The 18,115-nt window shown below is 39.0% G+C and overlaps 1 pseudogene; it reads right to left on the bottom strand.

The window, feature by feature from the left end:
- LOC127434521 (DNA polymerase alpha catalytic subunit-like) overlaps window positions 1–18,115 on the bottom strand; it is a 101,649-nt pseudogene that overhangs the window by 76,148 nt on the left and 7,386 nt on the right.

Below are 18,115 nucleotides of genomic sequence, written 5' to 3'. Positions count from 1 at the left end.
ACAGTAGTAGGATAGAAAAGTGCAACAATTGCGCAAGAGATTCTTGGTGGATCGTGCAGCACGCACGCGATGCCAGTCTTCAATCACCCTGTGCACATCCAGGTACAACATGAGAAGCGTATTTAGTGCTTATAAAGCGCCGAAAGCAAGATGAATATCATAAAATTGCAGAAGCCTATGAAAACTTTTCAATGCAGGAAAAACCCTGGCTTTATAAGTCGGTCATTCAGACCCTTCCTGTCTAAGTGGGAAGTTCTTCACCAGAATAAGCTGAGAAATTTACAAAACTGATAGTCAGATGTCTGGCAATATAAAAGACAACACTAACTCTACAGTTCTGTAAAAGCTTTAAACCTTCAATACTTTTGGCCAGCAGGCCAACAATGCCCTGTTTAACCTTTTCCAAGCTCATTGTCTGGCGGCGGGGAGAAGTGACAGAACTGGACTGTAATTACGAAGCTCAGTGAATTAGCGGCTTTGTTGGAGCAGAAGCGGTCCAAGAGAAAGACGGGAAAGGGCACTGGACCCTCTCTATCACATGGCGTGGACACATGTGGAGCGTGACATGATTAAGAGTCAGGAGAGGGTCATTATGGAGCCTAAGATCAGAACACCAATAGCTCTGTCACAAACACAGAGCAAACTGGCGTAAGACACCTGACTAACTGTTCTTCCTTAATGTGGTGATCGGTTAACAAGCTTTACATTTTCACTTAGTTGCTTCTCGACTGTCATTCAAAAACTGCACTGGTTCACAAAACCAAAGTAGTTCTCAATTTAAGGGCCCTATGATGAAGTCAGTGTGTGACAGACAAAATAAAAATTAAATTTGACCCTATTTACTTATTAAATGTCCCTGGTCTAATTGTAATAGTAATCAAATCACAATAATAACTTGCTCCGCCTGTGAAATTACTTTTCTGCTGATAAAACCAAGGCAACATAGCCACAAAATAACACGAACCAATAAGGTCACATCCTACTTTTCACGCTCCAATCAAATCCCAATGTATAAAAAAAATAAGCTTAATTTTGTGCTGATTAATTTGCAGTTGCAATTGGAAGTGTTTCAAATGGCTAAGTGGAAAGATCTCACAAAACTTGTAAAAAAAAAAATAAAAAATAAAAAAACCATGTCTGTTTCATATTTCACACACAAAAAAATCTAAATAAATAAATCACTTATTTTAGGGCAATTAGGATCTTTGGATATCTTGACAAATTGTTGATAAATATAACAATAAATTGTGATTTATCTTGGTAATATTTGAAGTACTTTTGTGCTGATTAAAATAAAAAGCACCTAATTGTAAGATTTTATGTTAAAATGCACAAAATCTGTACATCTCTAATACTATGACTATTTTCTTTCTGCACACTATAATGACATTATTATGATAATAAATTCATAATTTAATCCAATAATCACTTGCTAACACAGGATGATGCTAAGTGGTGAGTCCTAAAGGTAAAACAGTGTTAAAAGTACCACCCATGAAGCAGCTAGCTCAGATCACAGTGTGATTGACAGGAACGATAGGAGCGTTTGGCACTGATCCCATACCTAACCATACGGCCCTCCATCTTTTTGCCCCAATCAACAGAGCAGTCATTAACAAATTAATTTCTCTCTTCCCAACCATTTCAGGCAGCTTAAGGAATGGTTATGGAGAAAAACCAAAGTCTACAGCTGCTCTCGTAGAGAGTTCATGCCTTCTGCCCCATGGTGCCATTTGCTCACCCAGAGGGCATCTGGCTTCGGTGCACATCATAGAAGGCATTTTAAGCCCCAGAGCAGCAAAGAAACCTTGTAAAAGAAAGTATCTGGTGACGATTGTTTTGAAAAGCATCCTGCTGAAAAGCATTTTGAGGATGACAGTCCTCTGCCTGAAATAGCAAGAGCCACACAGCACTGCAAGGGTGATATATGCCCGCTGTCATCTCTCTATCCTCTGCCCAGAGGATCTAAAACACACACAGGCAGATTTAAACAGTAGTAGGACAGGCAAATGAATTGTCCACATAGCATGCAAACACATTTTTAGGTATAGGCCCGAATACTCTGAGCAGAGAGACATCCCTCTGATAATGTCCAAATTATGATCTTGAGGAAGTAAACACAAACCACGGTACAATGAGTCATTTATTAAGACTTTTACAAAGCACAGGTGTACACACAGTCAGTATAGATCATGTGGAGCAGATTCCACTGAGTTAATCATATGGAGTCTCAGCACTAAGGGGTAAAATTTCCCTTCAAATCCTCTGTCTGATTTAATATGCCTGCCTCAAATCACCTCAGCGGGCAGCCTGGCATTTAGATCTGGAGGTAAAAATATCCCACTGAAGAGTACCGCAACATAATGCCTCTGATCAATATTTCACAACAAAATTGATAAGATCTTGTTCCTAACTGATGGGCTTGAGTAAAGCTACTGCATATTTCGCTCCAAAGGGTCAATTTCCCTGTACTGTTAAAATAACCTGTGCATAATCCTCTAATTAAACATTAGAATCTACAAGCTGCACGTTTGTCTGCATAATTACCAAAGGAAGTTGCAGTGTAACAACCCTTGTTGTAGAGTTTACAGGACTAAACATCGGAACACTGAGTGACACCTCAACACATGCATCCAGGGCGACGTGATTTTCCACATATTCATTAACATAAATGGTATCAGTGTCTGTGAGAAAGATGACCTCATTACATGACAGTTGAACTGAAATCAGCCCTCTGTTGTTTTATTTTCTCAGTAAGCAATGATGGTTAGTGGAATGTTGAGTTGCAATGAAGCTTTTTAGGAGTTTCAAATAGTGATGCACTGAAATGTAAACTTGTCCGAAACCAAAAATTCTGAACACAATGGGCTGAAAAATCAAAACCAACTATTTCAAATTAGCCTGTTTGAAATAAATTAATTTAATAATAATTCTAAGTGAATTCACTTGTTCTTCCTTCTGTTGGCATTACTAAAATAACACCTAAGCTACAACAACCTTTTAAAAATATTATACAGTATTTTACAAATATTTGTACAATTACATAAATGTAAAAACAGCCTAAATACGCATACATTTTTTTTTAGAAATATAGCCTATTTTCTCTTTCGGTCGAAAACCAAAAATGATGTTTAAGGGTGAAATTTGTGGTGGCCGAAATCATATGTTTCAAAAATACAACCTGGGATGCCGAACACAAAAGTGTGCTGTTAAATCATGAAATTAAAGGAGTCTGCACCAAAGCTGAGATTGAATTAGTTAAGAAAAACATCTGACTGCATCTCGCCCTCAATTCCAAAAATATTCTTTGGTTGCTGTGAGTGACTATTTGTTAAGTCCAGTGATATCAGGAGCAAATCCCAGACCAAAGACCACAGGGTCAAACGGTGCATGCAACAATACCTACAGTGGAGGGGGGCACTTATGTCTTATTCTGGGAAGGTTAAAAATGACTCTGCTCTGATTCTGTCAACTGTAAGTGTCGTCTGAGAGAGCAGCAAGGGAACAATGTTTACTCAGATGACACCTAATTAAAACCTGCCCCCCATCAACACAACAATCCATCTCATCTAACCAACAGCCGCAGTATATCTGACGGATTCATAGCACAAGGACATGAGGTCCATGACAGCATAATAGGTTTCGTTTTACCTTTTTCAACTGCCCTAAACTAGGTAAAGAGAAGTTTGGAGCCGGCGGCAAGGCGAGGTGATAGTTCACGCTAACTTGCGTTCCAGTGCCATCAGCAGTCTGTTGTGACAAAAGTTGTAAACATCACCCGATTAACCCTGTACCCACCCCCCCCATATGCTTTTCACACTGGCTGGCGCACAAAGAGCTGAAAATAAAATGTAGGCACATCAATCAGAACAGACCCCTCAGCATGAAACTCTAAACGCCTATTCCATGGCATGCATCTCATACCAGGGGAGTACAGGGTTCGCACCAGAACAAATGTTTCCCTGGAAAGGTCAAGGGTCACAGAACATCACCTCACAAGCGCTCGTAAAGGCTAAACGGGAGCAGCTCTTGCTAACTGGTCTAGAGGGGGATTTCCCCAAGTCGTCATACAACAAAATGAGCCAAATTACAAGGGCTTAAATCAGTGACATTAAATTTCACTCTTCATTTAAAAAGGAATCAGTCTGCACAGCCAAGTTTTAAAACTGAAATCTGAACCATTTCTGTTAAGGAACTGTGCTGATGAGTGACAGACGAAAATATCAACCAGGCTGAGAAATATTTGTTAATTTTGAGATTAAATTTGATATTATAATAGACCTTTTTAATATTTCTGGGTTTGGAACAAAGTACTAAACTACTGTGGGGTAAATGTCTGTTACAATGAATAGGAGACCGCAGCAAATATTAAGCCCAATACACAAACGTACTTTATTGCTTGATGCCGCTAGTCTCTGTACTGTGAAGTTGCTAGGTGGCTTTTCTACTGCTGTCGCGTTTACGAAATTGGTCTGCACGTCTGGCCATGTCTTTTGAAAATCTGAACACAGATGAGGCTTTTTGCCAGTAAAACCGAGATATTAGGGCTGCACGATTATAGCAAAAATCATAATTGTCGATTATTGCCCTTGACATTATAATCACGATCATTAATGTTGATTAAAATATTAAATTACTGTGACGTCACAAAGCAAGCAACCGTGCGGTTCTTCAGAGTAGCAGATTTCAATGGTGGATGTGAGCTGCACTCCAGTTTCTTTTAAGCATATTTTAAGCATTAAATATTGTAATAATGTTTGTTAAATTTTAGGCAAAATTATTATTTTAATTGATATCTATGGTATAGAATAATTTAAATTATTGCTAAATTACTGCTTAAATTATTAGTCCATGTACAGTAAATAATATGACACATTCAATATTCAAACTTATTAACAGCCGATTTAAATTGACCAAGTTACTGCATTCAGTAAGCCCTTTGGTGGTGAGACAGGGGACCATTCATCCCATTAGATCTTCAATGGTGATCTTGTTCATGTAAGATCATCGTTAGATCATTTTTGGCCTCAGTAGCTGCACTTTGGAAATGAAAAACAGTCATTTGCGATCAGAGTTTGTGTGATTCATGAAAATGTTTAATCTACTAATACCAGCTGCGTGGCAAATGGGTCTTATTAGAACAGACGTGATAATGACGGTGATTCCTGAAATATGCTATTCATGCCATATTCTTTATGTTGGCTACACCACCAAAACACACTTAGAACAATTAAGCTTAATTAATTTATTGCTATTTTGTACAAATCAAATTCACAATGGCCTACTTATTAACATGACAAAACAAAACTGTTATTACATTTTTAATCAACTGTACACAGAAATCGAGCAATGCGACAAACTCTCCCATTACAATGACTGCTGTCACTCACTGCAGGGTTACACTGTTTGAGACCTACATTTTGACGCGAGCTCAATGACGCTCCACATAAAGTTCTGCACTCTTGCTAATGCTCATTAAAAACAAAGCTGTCTTTATTTACACCGCGTCTATGCCTTGATTAGAACGGGAGCATTTTAGTTTTGTCGTGTTGCTCATTTGCAGTGAATTTAACATCTATGTTCAAAGCGAGTGGTTCAATATGCAATGAAAATAATTCCAAAGTGCTTTTCGTTCTTGTTCTACAGCTTCTTTTCAAGTGTCAGATGATGTTTCTTCAGTATTAATTTTCGTGTGCCACTACGAACAGAGGTGGAACATAAAGCAAGCATCTGGGCATTCAGATGGTTTAAAACTTGCACATTAGGATTGTCATTATTGATAGGATGGCAGACTAACTTAAGCGGCTCTGATTGGCCATTGCTGTTTCATTGCTCAACGGACATGTTAGTTATTGGTTAGAATACTCAACTGCTGCAAAAACATGTTGTAAATAAAAACTATTGACACAACAGGAGCAGACTTAAATTGAACGCTGTAATCGTCAGTAATCGTAGTATTCAGCTGGTCATGTTATTTAAAATGACAGCGCCCATGAGGCTGTCCCAACCCCATGTAGAATAAAACAGCTTTTATATGGTTACTGATATGACTAGGGTCCTCATCTCATATGAGTGGTTTTGAACATGTTTCAAAATAACATTTAATTTCTTTAGGAGAAAATATTTTTAATGGGGAAAAAATTACTGAGTGCACTTTTTTTTTTTTTTTTTTAAGTCCTCGTGGTCGCGTAGCGATTCGCCTCAATCCGAGTGGCAGAGGACGAATCTCAGTTGCCTCCGTGTCTGAGACCGTCAACCCGCGCATCTTATCACGTGGCTTGTTGAGCACGTTGCCACGGAGACATAGCTTCACGCCATCCACTGCGGCATCCACGCTCAACTCACCACACGCCCCACCAAGTGGTCATTCAACAAGGAGCAAGCTTCAAAAACTACGATTTTTTGTGAATTTTGAGTAAATATTGAGCAAAATGTGTTCATTTAAATCAGTCATTTTGTGTACTTCTAATTGACTATCATTAAATTGTACTATATAAATTGGCTCTCTAAATATCGTATCAGTGATTTAAAAAAAACTATATCGTCAACCACTAGTGCTGACCTCAAGTTTATCTATAGCAAGCAGTCCCACCAATAACAATTCAGTCACAAATGTTCTGCAGTTTCAGAGCTTGGAAAGTATACATACAGCAAAAACACAACATTTATTAAAGTAAAAGTGAGCAACAATAGCATAACCTTAGATTAGTGTGACAAGGTGCTCAGCTGGTAATGCATGAAGAAATCTTCTATATTCCTTTACTCTAAAAGACTGGCAAACAGATCTCATTTTAAATTTCTCCCTTGCGGCACCACTAGACTTTAACACACTTTACAGCACCTGCTGACTGAATTTACACCCCTATGGCAGGTTAGCGCTAAGATAGCTTCTCAGAAAGCATTATTTAACTCTATTAAAAGCAGAGCGCCTGTAATTCTTATCCAAAAACAATGATGGTGCAGACAGCAGGCCATTCGTCAGAGGATACAGCCAACCCACCATCTGACTGACAGGATTTAGTGTTTGGCGATCGTAAAACTCAATTGTCAAATTAGACAACAATACGATCAACATACTGTGTCTCTGGCTTCTTGTCCTCCTAAAGTTTGAAATGTTCTATGACACATTGTTCAATGAATCCCTCTGCCTTCTGAAGCCGATGCCAAACAGCCGTCACCCCCACCATGGCTCTGGGAACCTGCATATTTCAATAAGCTGAGAATCACTGGGGGCTTGTCCGGATCCGCATCCTTTGGGCCAATCAGGATGAAGCAGAAAGACGAGAAGATTAGAGGGCATCCACATGGGGGCCAAATCAAGCATCTTTATTGGCATGTGCTATCCGCAACACCAAAGTCCATCGCTAACACGGCTCTTAACAGCACTAGTGCAATAAAAAGGAAGCTACTTAATCAAAATATAAATGGCAACCGAATACATATGCATTTAATTTACACCATGAATGTCAGGGTCAACATAAAGCAACAAGCTGTGAGTGCTTAAGCTGAGTATTTGTTGCTACTGTTGCCATTACACTATGTATTGATCACCACTGAAACAACTTAGTGTACAGTGCAAGACCATGCTGGCTGAAAGTGCAGAATATGTATCAGAAGACTTAGAGTAACTAGGGCTATTAAGTCAAGCTGGGCTCTCCGACATGAAGAAATGCATATAATTCGCAGACTCCAGTGTAGTGGTTTAGAACTGTGCAGCTGAAGCTTATATGCAGAATCCACATCTACAGCTAGTTTTCCTATTAAAAATCTAGTCGACTCAGAATTCCTTCCTTGTTCGGGTGTGAGCTTTGGATTTTCTTTAGCTTGCAAACCCTTTTTTGTAACTCTATGGCCCATACTTGTAACAAATGAGGAACATCGAGGCAGTGGAAACCAGCAAGTTGAATGCTGGGGCTAATGCAAAGAGATTGTAATTACTGGTTCACCCCACCCAATGGCAATGTGGGAGAAGAGAGAGGCATGAACATGAATGTGTCGCCATTTGTGTTGCTACACCCCAGTGGGCTTTCAGAGTCTGGTCTCATTAAAGTCAAGAGCAGGTAGCTGGCAATCATGCCAAGGAGATGGCATAAAAGGAACAAGGGATCGAGTCAAACTGGTTAAAGCACAAAAGAGAACAGAAGCTCATGAGGTGGTGAATGAAATTGGAGCCAGAGGCCTGATGAGCAGACTTGCATGGAGTTGTGTAGAACACAGAGTTTAGACTGCCCTCTAGTGGCAGAATTCAAGAACTTAGGATGAAGCAAATCAGTCCAAGAGGAATTTAGAAGATGATCTTTAATTTCTTTATGCAAGACTGCCATGGTCAACATATGGCAAGTGTACAATTCTGAATAGGTGTCTGCTAACATAAAATAACTACTTATGGAGTCATGGTAGATGCTATAATAGATTTGACAAATGAAAACACAGCTCTTATGGATGGTCATCCAGCCTGTTCAAAAGGTTAACACTTTTATGCACCTTGCTGTTGATCATTTAGCCAACTAAACATTGAAAACGTCTTCCCAAACAATTGCCAGCCAACAAAACCCAATACTTATGATTTTAAGATGGTACACCCCACTACATAAGGGGGTGTATAAGGACGTCATAGAACCATGTAATTTTTCAGCACTAAGTCTAAATCAGTTCCTGGGGCAGTGGTAGCTCAGCGGTTAAGGCTCTGGGTTACTGATCAGAAGGTCGGGGGTTCAAGCCCCAGCACCGCCAAGATGCCACTGTTGGGCCCTTGAGCATGGCCCTTGACCCTATCTGCTCCAGGGGCGCCGTATCATGGCTGACCCTGCACTCTGACCCCAGCCTAGCTGGGATATGTGAAAAAGAAGAATTTCACTGTATATGTGCAAATGTATAATGTGTGATAAATAAAGAAAATTATTATTATTATAAATTGAATGACTATCAATCACAGCAGGAAATATGGCATCTAATTTAACTAAAAGTTCCAAGAACAAGTTTCAATATAAACAGAGATTATGTTTAGTATAGTGTGAATCATAATATTTAGAGTGATGGATCAGTGTCTAAATTAAACAGTGTAGCATGTTATATACCTCTCTTCCTTTATGCGTGACCAGTGCAGCCAAAGGCTTGGCATAAAAGCGACTGAAGGAAAATCCCAGGCATCCATACATGCTATTAGCTGTCAGCTTCAGGGCCTTCTGTCTAATGTCATACTTGAGGAAGAGATTTGTTGTCAAGGCTTGCATACATAAAAACCCTTACAGTACTAGCTTTGACCTAGAACCTTATGTAGTTAAGTTGTAGAAAAATAGAATACTGACACAGAGTGGCAAACAAAAACACTTTTAATATGCAAGGGCTTATTAACAAACAGGCGATGGGCTCTATTTTCATGAGCGCGCAAAACACAGCGCAACGACCGTGTCCTACATATTATCCATTTTTTGCTACAGTGCCAATTCGAAGCACAATTTCATGCCAGCGCAAAGCGCAAGTGGGCGTGGGTAAGCCTGTGTGCGCTATCTGTGGGTGAACGCACACAAACTGTGGGTGTATTGTATGTAAATGAAGTGAGCAAAGCACAACTTGCTATTTTCTTGAGAAATAGGTCATTGTTCAAAGACGTCATAGAACCATGTAATTTTTCAGCACTAAGTCTAAATCAGTTCCTACATTTGCAGTTTGGAGATTCCACCAGAAGGTGGTAATAAAGTTCATGCACAAACTCTGTAAATATAGTGGAACATCAAATTATGTTCCTGACAATCACTGTTGTAGTTATTTTATGAAACAACATTTTATGAGATTTGTGTTCAACTATAGGTCATGGTTTATTTTTCAATTATAATTATTTTGTTTATATTTAAAGTTTTATTTATGATCTAATTTGTGTTTGTATTTTATCAACTGTTGCCGTTGAGTGATTTTTAAGTTACTGCAAAAGGTGCCAGTGAAAGAAATTGGAGAGAGTAAAATGTTGGATTTGGTATGATTTTTTTGGACCACTTCGTTATTTTGATTATATTTTTGTCTGAAGTGCAATTTGAATTTAGAACCACTTTAGCTTGAATGTTTTGTGGTTAAATAAATGAATAACATTTGTTTATAAAAAAAATTATAAAAACACCCTTGCGATTCAGGTGATACCTTTTTAAAAGGTTTATGTCATAATAATATTCTAAAACATTGTTTTTAATGTGGATTGACAACAGCAGGCATGCTTCGGATCATTTGTGAGTCACTCTTAGTGATTTAGAAGTCCACAGGAGGAAGACTTAGTTGTCGTGGGTTCAGGAGCTACTTTTAGCCTTAAAACGCTTCATGAATTACTCTGATGAAAACTTTACGATTCCTAAAATTAGGAGTGACGCCCCTAATTTTTAGGAGTTGCTCCTACATTTATGTGTTAGGAGCTACTTTTAGCCATAGGACTTTTTGTGAATACGGCCCAGTAAAAGTGAAGTACAGTATTGGCCAAACATATTGGCACCCTTGGTAAATATGGGCAAAAAAGTCTGAAAAAAAAAAAAAAAAAAAGATCTCCATTGTTTATCCTTTTAATCTTTCATTAAAAAGAATAAATAAAATAAATAAATAAAATAAAATCTCAAAAATCTAAAGTAAAACAATTGAAAGAGGGGAAATATCTCATTATTAAATAAATATTTTTCTCCAAAACACATTGGCCACCCCTAGAAATTCTTGAGTAAAATATATCTGAAGTATATTCCATTCATATTTTACATTTTTTAGTGCACCTGGGTGACTAGAAACATGAAATTGATGGTATAAATATGAGGTAACACACAGGCCAAATTCCCTTAATCATCAAAATGGTGGGTTAGACTAAATATAGTATATGGAATAGAAAAAACTAAAGAAAGAAAGAAAGCATCTTAAAGCAGATTAAAGGGCTTGTGTGTGTAAGTTTTGACCGCTGAAGTTTGAAATCACAAACATTCAAAAACAGACTCTTAGATCATTTAAAAATTATTTTAATATAAACTACTCTAGGGGATTTTGGCTTACATGATGCCTTCACAGGGCTTTTCGATGGGAGAATAATAAAGGTAGCCAAGCTGTAGGGCCATTGCAAACAGAATTTACAATAAAATGACCAAATGGGCACTATTTTTGTGCCCCACACCTTTCAGCCCTTTGAAGCTCTTGCAATGGAGGGTAAAGTCTTTAAAGGAAATAGAAAATAGGGATGATCACTTCTGAATGCAATGCACCCCATCATTCAGATGAGTTAGAAAAGATATGGCAGCACAAGCCAGAACTGCCTGAACTCTTTGCCATGTTTCACCAAACTCATATGTACATGTAGGAGTCTATTTGTTAAATTCTTTATATTTAAAGTGTTTGATAAAGTTAAAATATGTCATAATGTATTACTGCCCCTTTAAATATATGCATGTTTACACATTTTACATATGTTGTTACATTCTTGTTTTTTGTATGCATCATTTGTAGTATTTACATTGATTTTATATTATGTATAACAAACGTTAAAAAAATGGTACTGTCTCTTTAAGAACAGTGGCTGTTCAGCAAACCTGTTTCAGTTGAGTTATTTCTTTACCACAACCGTGCTGTATGTCCGAGTTAATCTGACTCTAAATAACACAACGAGTATTAAAAGAGACTTAAATCAATGAAAATCGATTGCATGGATCTCAACATTGAAAGATAATTGGAACGGGGGACCCTAAAAGAAAATTGACCCCGGGGCCCTTGGTAGTCATAATCTGACCCCGTTTCCACCATCAGGGCAATAATTAACAAGTTCCAATCAATTGGAGATCTTAAGAATCAACCTGGAAAAGGATGTGCGTCAATATTGTCTCCACGCACAGTGAGGAGGATGGTTCAAGTGGCCAAAGAATCTCCAAGGATCACAGCTGGAGAACTGCAGAAATTAGTTGGGTCTTGGTGTCAGAAAGTCTAAAAAAGACATCACCACAAGTTGTTTGGGAGGGTTTCAAGAAAAAACGCCTCTGCTCTTATCCAACAACAAATGTCTTCAGTTTGCCAGACACTACTGGAACTTCAAATGCGACCGGGTTCTATGGTCAGATGAAACAAAAAAATATCTTTGATTTTTAATGTTGTGGGCCAGAGGCCCTGGACATCTTGTTTGGATACGTGGCATCACAGACTCTATCAAATACCAACGGATAAAAAATAAAAACCTGGCTGCCTCTGCCAGAAAGCTTAAAATGGGCCCTGGTTGGATCTTCCAGCAGGACAATGATCCAAAACAAACATCAAAATCAACACAAAAATGGTTCACTGACCACAAAATCAAGGTTCTGCCATGGCCATCCCAGTCTCCTGACCTGAACCCCATAGAAAACCTGTGGGGTAAACTGAAGAGGAGAGTCCACCAAAATGGACCTCAGAATTTGAAGGATCTGGAGAGATTCTGTATGGAGGAATGGTCTCAGATCCCTTGCCAGGTGTTCTCCAACCTCATTATACATTATAGGAGAAGACTCAGAGCTGTTATCTTGGCAAAGTGAGGTTGCAAAAAGTATTGAATAAAAGGGTGCCAATAATTATGGCCAATGCATTTGAGAAAAATGTTTATTTAATAAATAAGGTATTTCCCCTGTTTCATTTGTTTTACTTCAATTAAAGGTTAGATTTTTGTGAATTTTTCAAATGAAAGATCAACAGGATAAACAATGCAGATTTTTTTTCACAGCCTTTTTTGCTCATATTTACCAAGGGTGCCAATATTTTTGGCCACAACTGTACATGCAGATAAAAATCACTGTTAATACTAGCCATGATTTGTGTGTCAGTAGATGAAGATTATACAGAGATTACATACTCTATAATGTAATGGAGCTTACATCCAAATCTTGATGGGAACCACATTTTCCATGTGTATATAAAAAAATAAATAATAATAAAAAAATAAAAAATAAAAAAAAAAGAGCGTGTTACTATCATAGACATATGCCTGACATTCAACAAGGATGCAGTTAATGCACAAAAGAAAGCAAGTCCATATATCTATTCTAATAATTAATTGCATACAGTCCACTTACACTACCAACTTCTTATTAATGTGCTGCCTTTGTTTATATTGCTGTTGCTTGACAGGGAATAGACTATAATAGGATGCAGATAGAGATATAACCAGAGAAAAACCTCAGAATTAAATTGCACCTGACCCAGCCCATTAGTGATTTGCGTGCAATTTCGGCAAACACACTTGCGCCAAGACTTAGTGCATGCTTGCACAAAAGTACCAAAACTTCATGGCTTTGCCCATTGACTTTGTGCGTATGACTTATGGCATAGCGCTGCGCTTAGTGCTCTTAAAATAAGGTCCAATGTGATAATACAAAAATGTGCTTGGGTCTTGCCTAAGATTGCACTTACCTGCAGGTACAGGTCAGGGTTGAGGTCCTGTTGCTTCATTAGCTGTCTGACCTGTCGTTGACACTCCACCAGTTTTAAAATTTCTTTAGGAAGAATGCCCATCTCCAGACTCTGATCCGGCAGCTCAGGTATCTCATCTTCATCTGCCTACTATCCATCCAGGTGAGTTCCAGGAGGCAGAGCAAGTGAGGGGAATCACTATTGATAAAAATAAAGAAACAGAGATGGAAAATTGGAATGTTACATCAACAGTATGGAACCGTTTTCAGGTGGCAGCTAACCTGTAGAAGATTCTGATTTTTTCCGGAGGCACCACCACCCTCTCGGTCTTCAGGATCTGGGCAGCCATCTCAGACAGAGGACAACTTAATGATCGGATCAGCTCTTTGGAAGAGATCTCAACATTGCACACTAGACGTCCACAAGTGGCACTTTTCTCTGCAAAGCCGCATCGACCCTGAGATAAAAAAAATGTCCATTACCACAGACTGAAACACTGTTTGCAGGATAAAATAATCTTATAGGACTTCATGCATCAGAGGTTCTCACCCCCAATTTAGGCATGTTGGCTCTTCTTAGATGGCCAATCTTGGACCAGTGCAGTACTTTGCACACATCGATCCTCTGCAGGAGCACTTCAAGGTCAAAATCAAAGATGTCATGACCCTAAAACACTGGAAGGCAAATGTGGTGAAAATTAAATAAAAAAGGTAAAAGGACAAAATCAGCCACACAAATATACCAGGGCAGCTTCCTGCACATCCGTGCAAGAACATTTCAACTCACCACCAAAACACCAGGGTCAATCTTGTGCATCTTGGCGAAGAAGAAGCCCAATAGCACACATTCAGTACCTGCAATCTCCACCATCCCATTCTAAATAAGAGAAACACACAAAAACAACAGGGTTAACATGTCATATCATCACAAGTATAACCAAAAAACCCAAACCTATTTCAGGTCATTTAGTCTAAATCATCTCTTAGCTGCAAGGAGATAAAAACCATTACCCTTTTCCTAACTGCATCTTTAAAGTCATAGGGGAAGATGCAGTCGTTGGGCTTGCTCATCACTGTAACAGAAAATGCAGTTGTGTGAGCTAAACCAAGACGTAGTTATTCATAAAGCAAAAAAATAGTTTTGTCCCAACAAAAATCTTTCAAAACTGCAAAAAAAAAAAAAAAAAAAAAAAAAAGGCCAAACACAAAGATATTATGGCCTCAAACTTAAATCTTCCGGCAAATCATAACATTTCAAGTAGAACGGAGGAACTCACCACAGAAATGGGTCTGGTAAGGAGGCCATGGTGGAGCTTTGTCCAGGGAAAATTTATGATGGATTAGGGCAGCCAGGGAAACAATCTACCCAAGGCAAGACACGAAGTATGGTTCTGATAGTGAACTGCCACCATTGCAGCTTAAATTCATTGAGTAATGCATGACCCACTTAACAATCATCCATAAGCAGAAATCTATTGTTCTTCATATCAAATATTTGATAAGACTTACACAGACAGGTAAGTATAATTTCATTGTGATTAACTTGAAACCTGGAACACTAACACCCTGTGTACAACTGGTGTAGGGCTGCAACTAACGATTATTTTGATAATCAATTAATCTTCGATTATTTCTTTGATTAATCGGATAAACTTTTTTTTATTATTTCCTGTATTTAATTGAAAATGTGATTTTTTTAAAAACAGAAATGATAAAGGGCATAAGGAGTTGGTTCGATTCACGGCACTAAATTCACAATTTGATAGTCCCACAAAACTTTAAACAAAGCCTGAATTGTGAAACTTTTGAATAAATTGTATTATTAATACTTTTAGGACATATGCAAAACAGTAACTTTCCTTTACTTGTAAGACTTAACCAAAAGTACTGTTCATTAAAGTGCAAAATGATCCATCGGGGATGGAGTGGGACTTAAAATCAGCCTAGCAGAGGGCAATGATGACACCAGAACAGAAATATTAATAATTCTGCTCCGAGCATATGGCTGAACCCAAAGTTATGTATTAATAAGTCCCCTTTCTGCTGGACAGAGTGGATTGTGAGGGAGGTTACTACACTCGGTGACCTATATGAGAGTGGACTGTTGAGATCCTTTGAAAATATGGTTCAACATTTTGGGATTCCCAGGTCTCAATTCTTTAGGTATTTACAACTGCACCACCTGCTTTGTACTATTTCTGGGAGTAGCACACACCCCCCCAAAAGCGGCAGATATTCTGGGAGTAGTGATTACTGCTTTTGGAAAAGGTCAGTGGAAAAATAACATACAAGCATGCACAGATGTAAAGAAGACTCAAATGTGAAAACATCCATAGGGACTTTAAAACATTTGGAAAGCCGATTCCCGCACCACCGAAGTGATTTCATTACTACTTTGCTGAGTTTGCTTGTCTAGCGAGAGGATATTTTCCTGCAAGTGCCACGAGTGAGAGAGGGAAGAAGCACACGCAGCCTGAGGTGAAATTAAACTCTGTATCTGCTCCAGATATCCTCTTTTTAAATAATATTTGTATTATTAATTCTATTTAAAATATGTAACATTCAAATGACAGTAATTTAAATGCAGCCTCTGTAAAAAAATATAAAAGCCAAACATAAACGTGTAAAAATGATGATCAGTTTAATGGGGGGAAATATTAACCGATTAGTAATTCCAGTGTCGACTAGCAGCATCAGAACCGTTTCGCACATCCCTAATTTTTACATACACTATATTGCCAAAAGTATTCGCTCATCTGCCTTTAGACGCATATGAATTTAAGTGACATCCCATTCTTAATCCATAGGGTTTAATATGACGTCGGCCCACCCTTTGCAGCTATAACAGCTTCAACTCATCTGGGAAGGCTTTCCACAAGGTTTAGGAGTTTGTTTATGGGAATTTTTGACCATTCTTCCAGAAGCGCATTTGTGAGGTCAGACACTGATGTTAGACGAGAAGGCCTGGCTCGCAGTCTTCGCTTTAATTCATCCCAAAGGTGCTCTGTCGGGTTGAGGTCAGGACTCTGTGCAGGCCAGTCAAGTTCTTCCACACCAAACTCGCTCATCCATGTCTTTATGGACCTTGCTTTGTGCACTGGTGCGCAGTCATGTTGGAACAGGAAGGGGCCATCCCCAAACTGTTCCCACAAAGTTGGGAGCATGGAATTGTCCAAAATCTCTTGGTATGCTGAAGCATTCAGAGTTCCTTTCACTGGAACTAAGGGGTCAAGCCCAGCTCCTGAAAAACTACCCCACACCATAATCCCCCCTCCACCAAACTTCACAGTTGGCACAATGCAGTCAGACAAGTACCGTTCTCCTGGCAACCGCCAAACCCAGACTCGTCCATTAGATTGCCAGATGGAGAAGCGTGATTCGTCTCTCCAGAGAACGCATCTCCACTGCTCTAGAGTCCAGTGGTGGCGTGCTTTACACCACTGCATCCGACGCTTTGCATTGCACTTGGTGATGTATGGCTTGGATGCAGCTGCTCGGCCATGGAAACCCATTCCATGAAGCTCTCTACACACTGTTCTTGAGCTAATCTGAAGGCCACATGAACTTTGGAGGTCTGTAGCGATTGACTCTGCAGAAAGTTGGCGACCTCTGCGCACTATGCGCCTCAGCATCCGCTGACCCCGATCTGTCATTTTACGTGGCCTACCACTTCATGGCTGAGTTGCTGTCATTCCCAATCGCTTCCACTTTGTTATAATACCACTGACAGTTGACAGTGGAATATTTAGTAGCGAGGAAATTTCACGACTGGACTTGTTGCACAGGTGGCATCCTATCACAGTACCACGCTGGAATTCATTGAGCTCCTGAGAGCGGCCCATTCTTTCACATATGTTTGTAGAAGCAGTCTGCATGCCTAGGTGCTTCATTTTATACACCTGTGGCCATGGAAGTGATTGGAACACCTGAATTCAATTATTTTGATGGGTGAGCGAATACTTTTGGCAATATAGTGTATATAAATCTTTGACAAAAGTATATGTATACATGCCATTAAATCAGTGGTCATGTTATAATTACAATTTGGGCAAAATCTTCTGCCATTTTCTAGAGGACCTTTTTTAATAATAGGATCAAATGTTAATGTATATATGTATATATATATGTATATATGCAAATGTAATTCATATCAAACTTTATTGGCTAAATAAACTTCAGTGTACATTGCCAATGCATTATTAGACACTATACATACTGATATAAAAGAAATTGAATGCTGAAGTTTAATTTGCTGAAGTTTAAAATCTCAAAACTATTTTTTTTCTACCATTCAGTCTCTATCACACATGTTTTTGCCTTTGACACTGGTTCAAATGATAGCAACCTACAGTACATGTCCACTAACTTGTAGTTGACAAAGCTAAGTGGCCGTTTTCAATTCATCCCAATGGGAGCCGAGCACCACTCGGAAAAGAAGTGGGTGGAAGAGATGCTTACCAGGTTGGCTGTATTGGTCCTCAAAACCATCCAGCCAGTAGAAGTGGAAAACCATATCTGCATCAGGTCCCTCCACCAGCAGGAGTTTGCTGGAGTCCACCTGGATTCAGCAGGAGTCTTGATGGGATCCCCCTCCTCCATCATCTCCCAGCCCATGCCACCAACCAGTCCTGATCGGAGGAGAGAAAACAGGACAAATATGGCAGAGAAGGCATTGTAGGCAGAAACCACTGTGGAATTGAATTGCTGCACTATTAAACACTGCAAATTTAGAA

The sequence above is a fragment of the Myxocyprinus asiaticus genome, chromosome 44 (genome assembly GCF_019703515.2).
Source record: "Myxocyprinus asiaticus isolate MX2 ecotype Aquarium Trade chromosome 44, UBuf_Myxa_2, whole genome shotgun sequence".
Classification (NCBI taxonomy): Eukaryota; Metazoa; Chordata; class Actinopteri; order Cypriniformes; family Catostomidae; genus Myxocyprinus; species Myxocyprinus asiaticus.
Note: the sequence above shows the minus strand (reverse complement) of the source record. Positions and strands in the feature narration are given on the sequence as shown.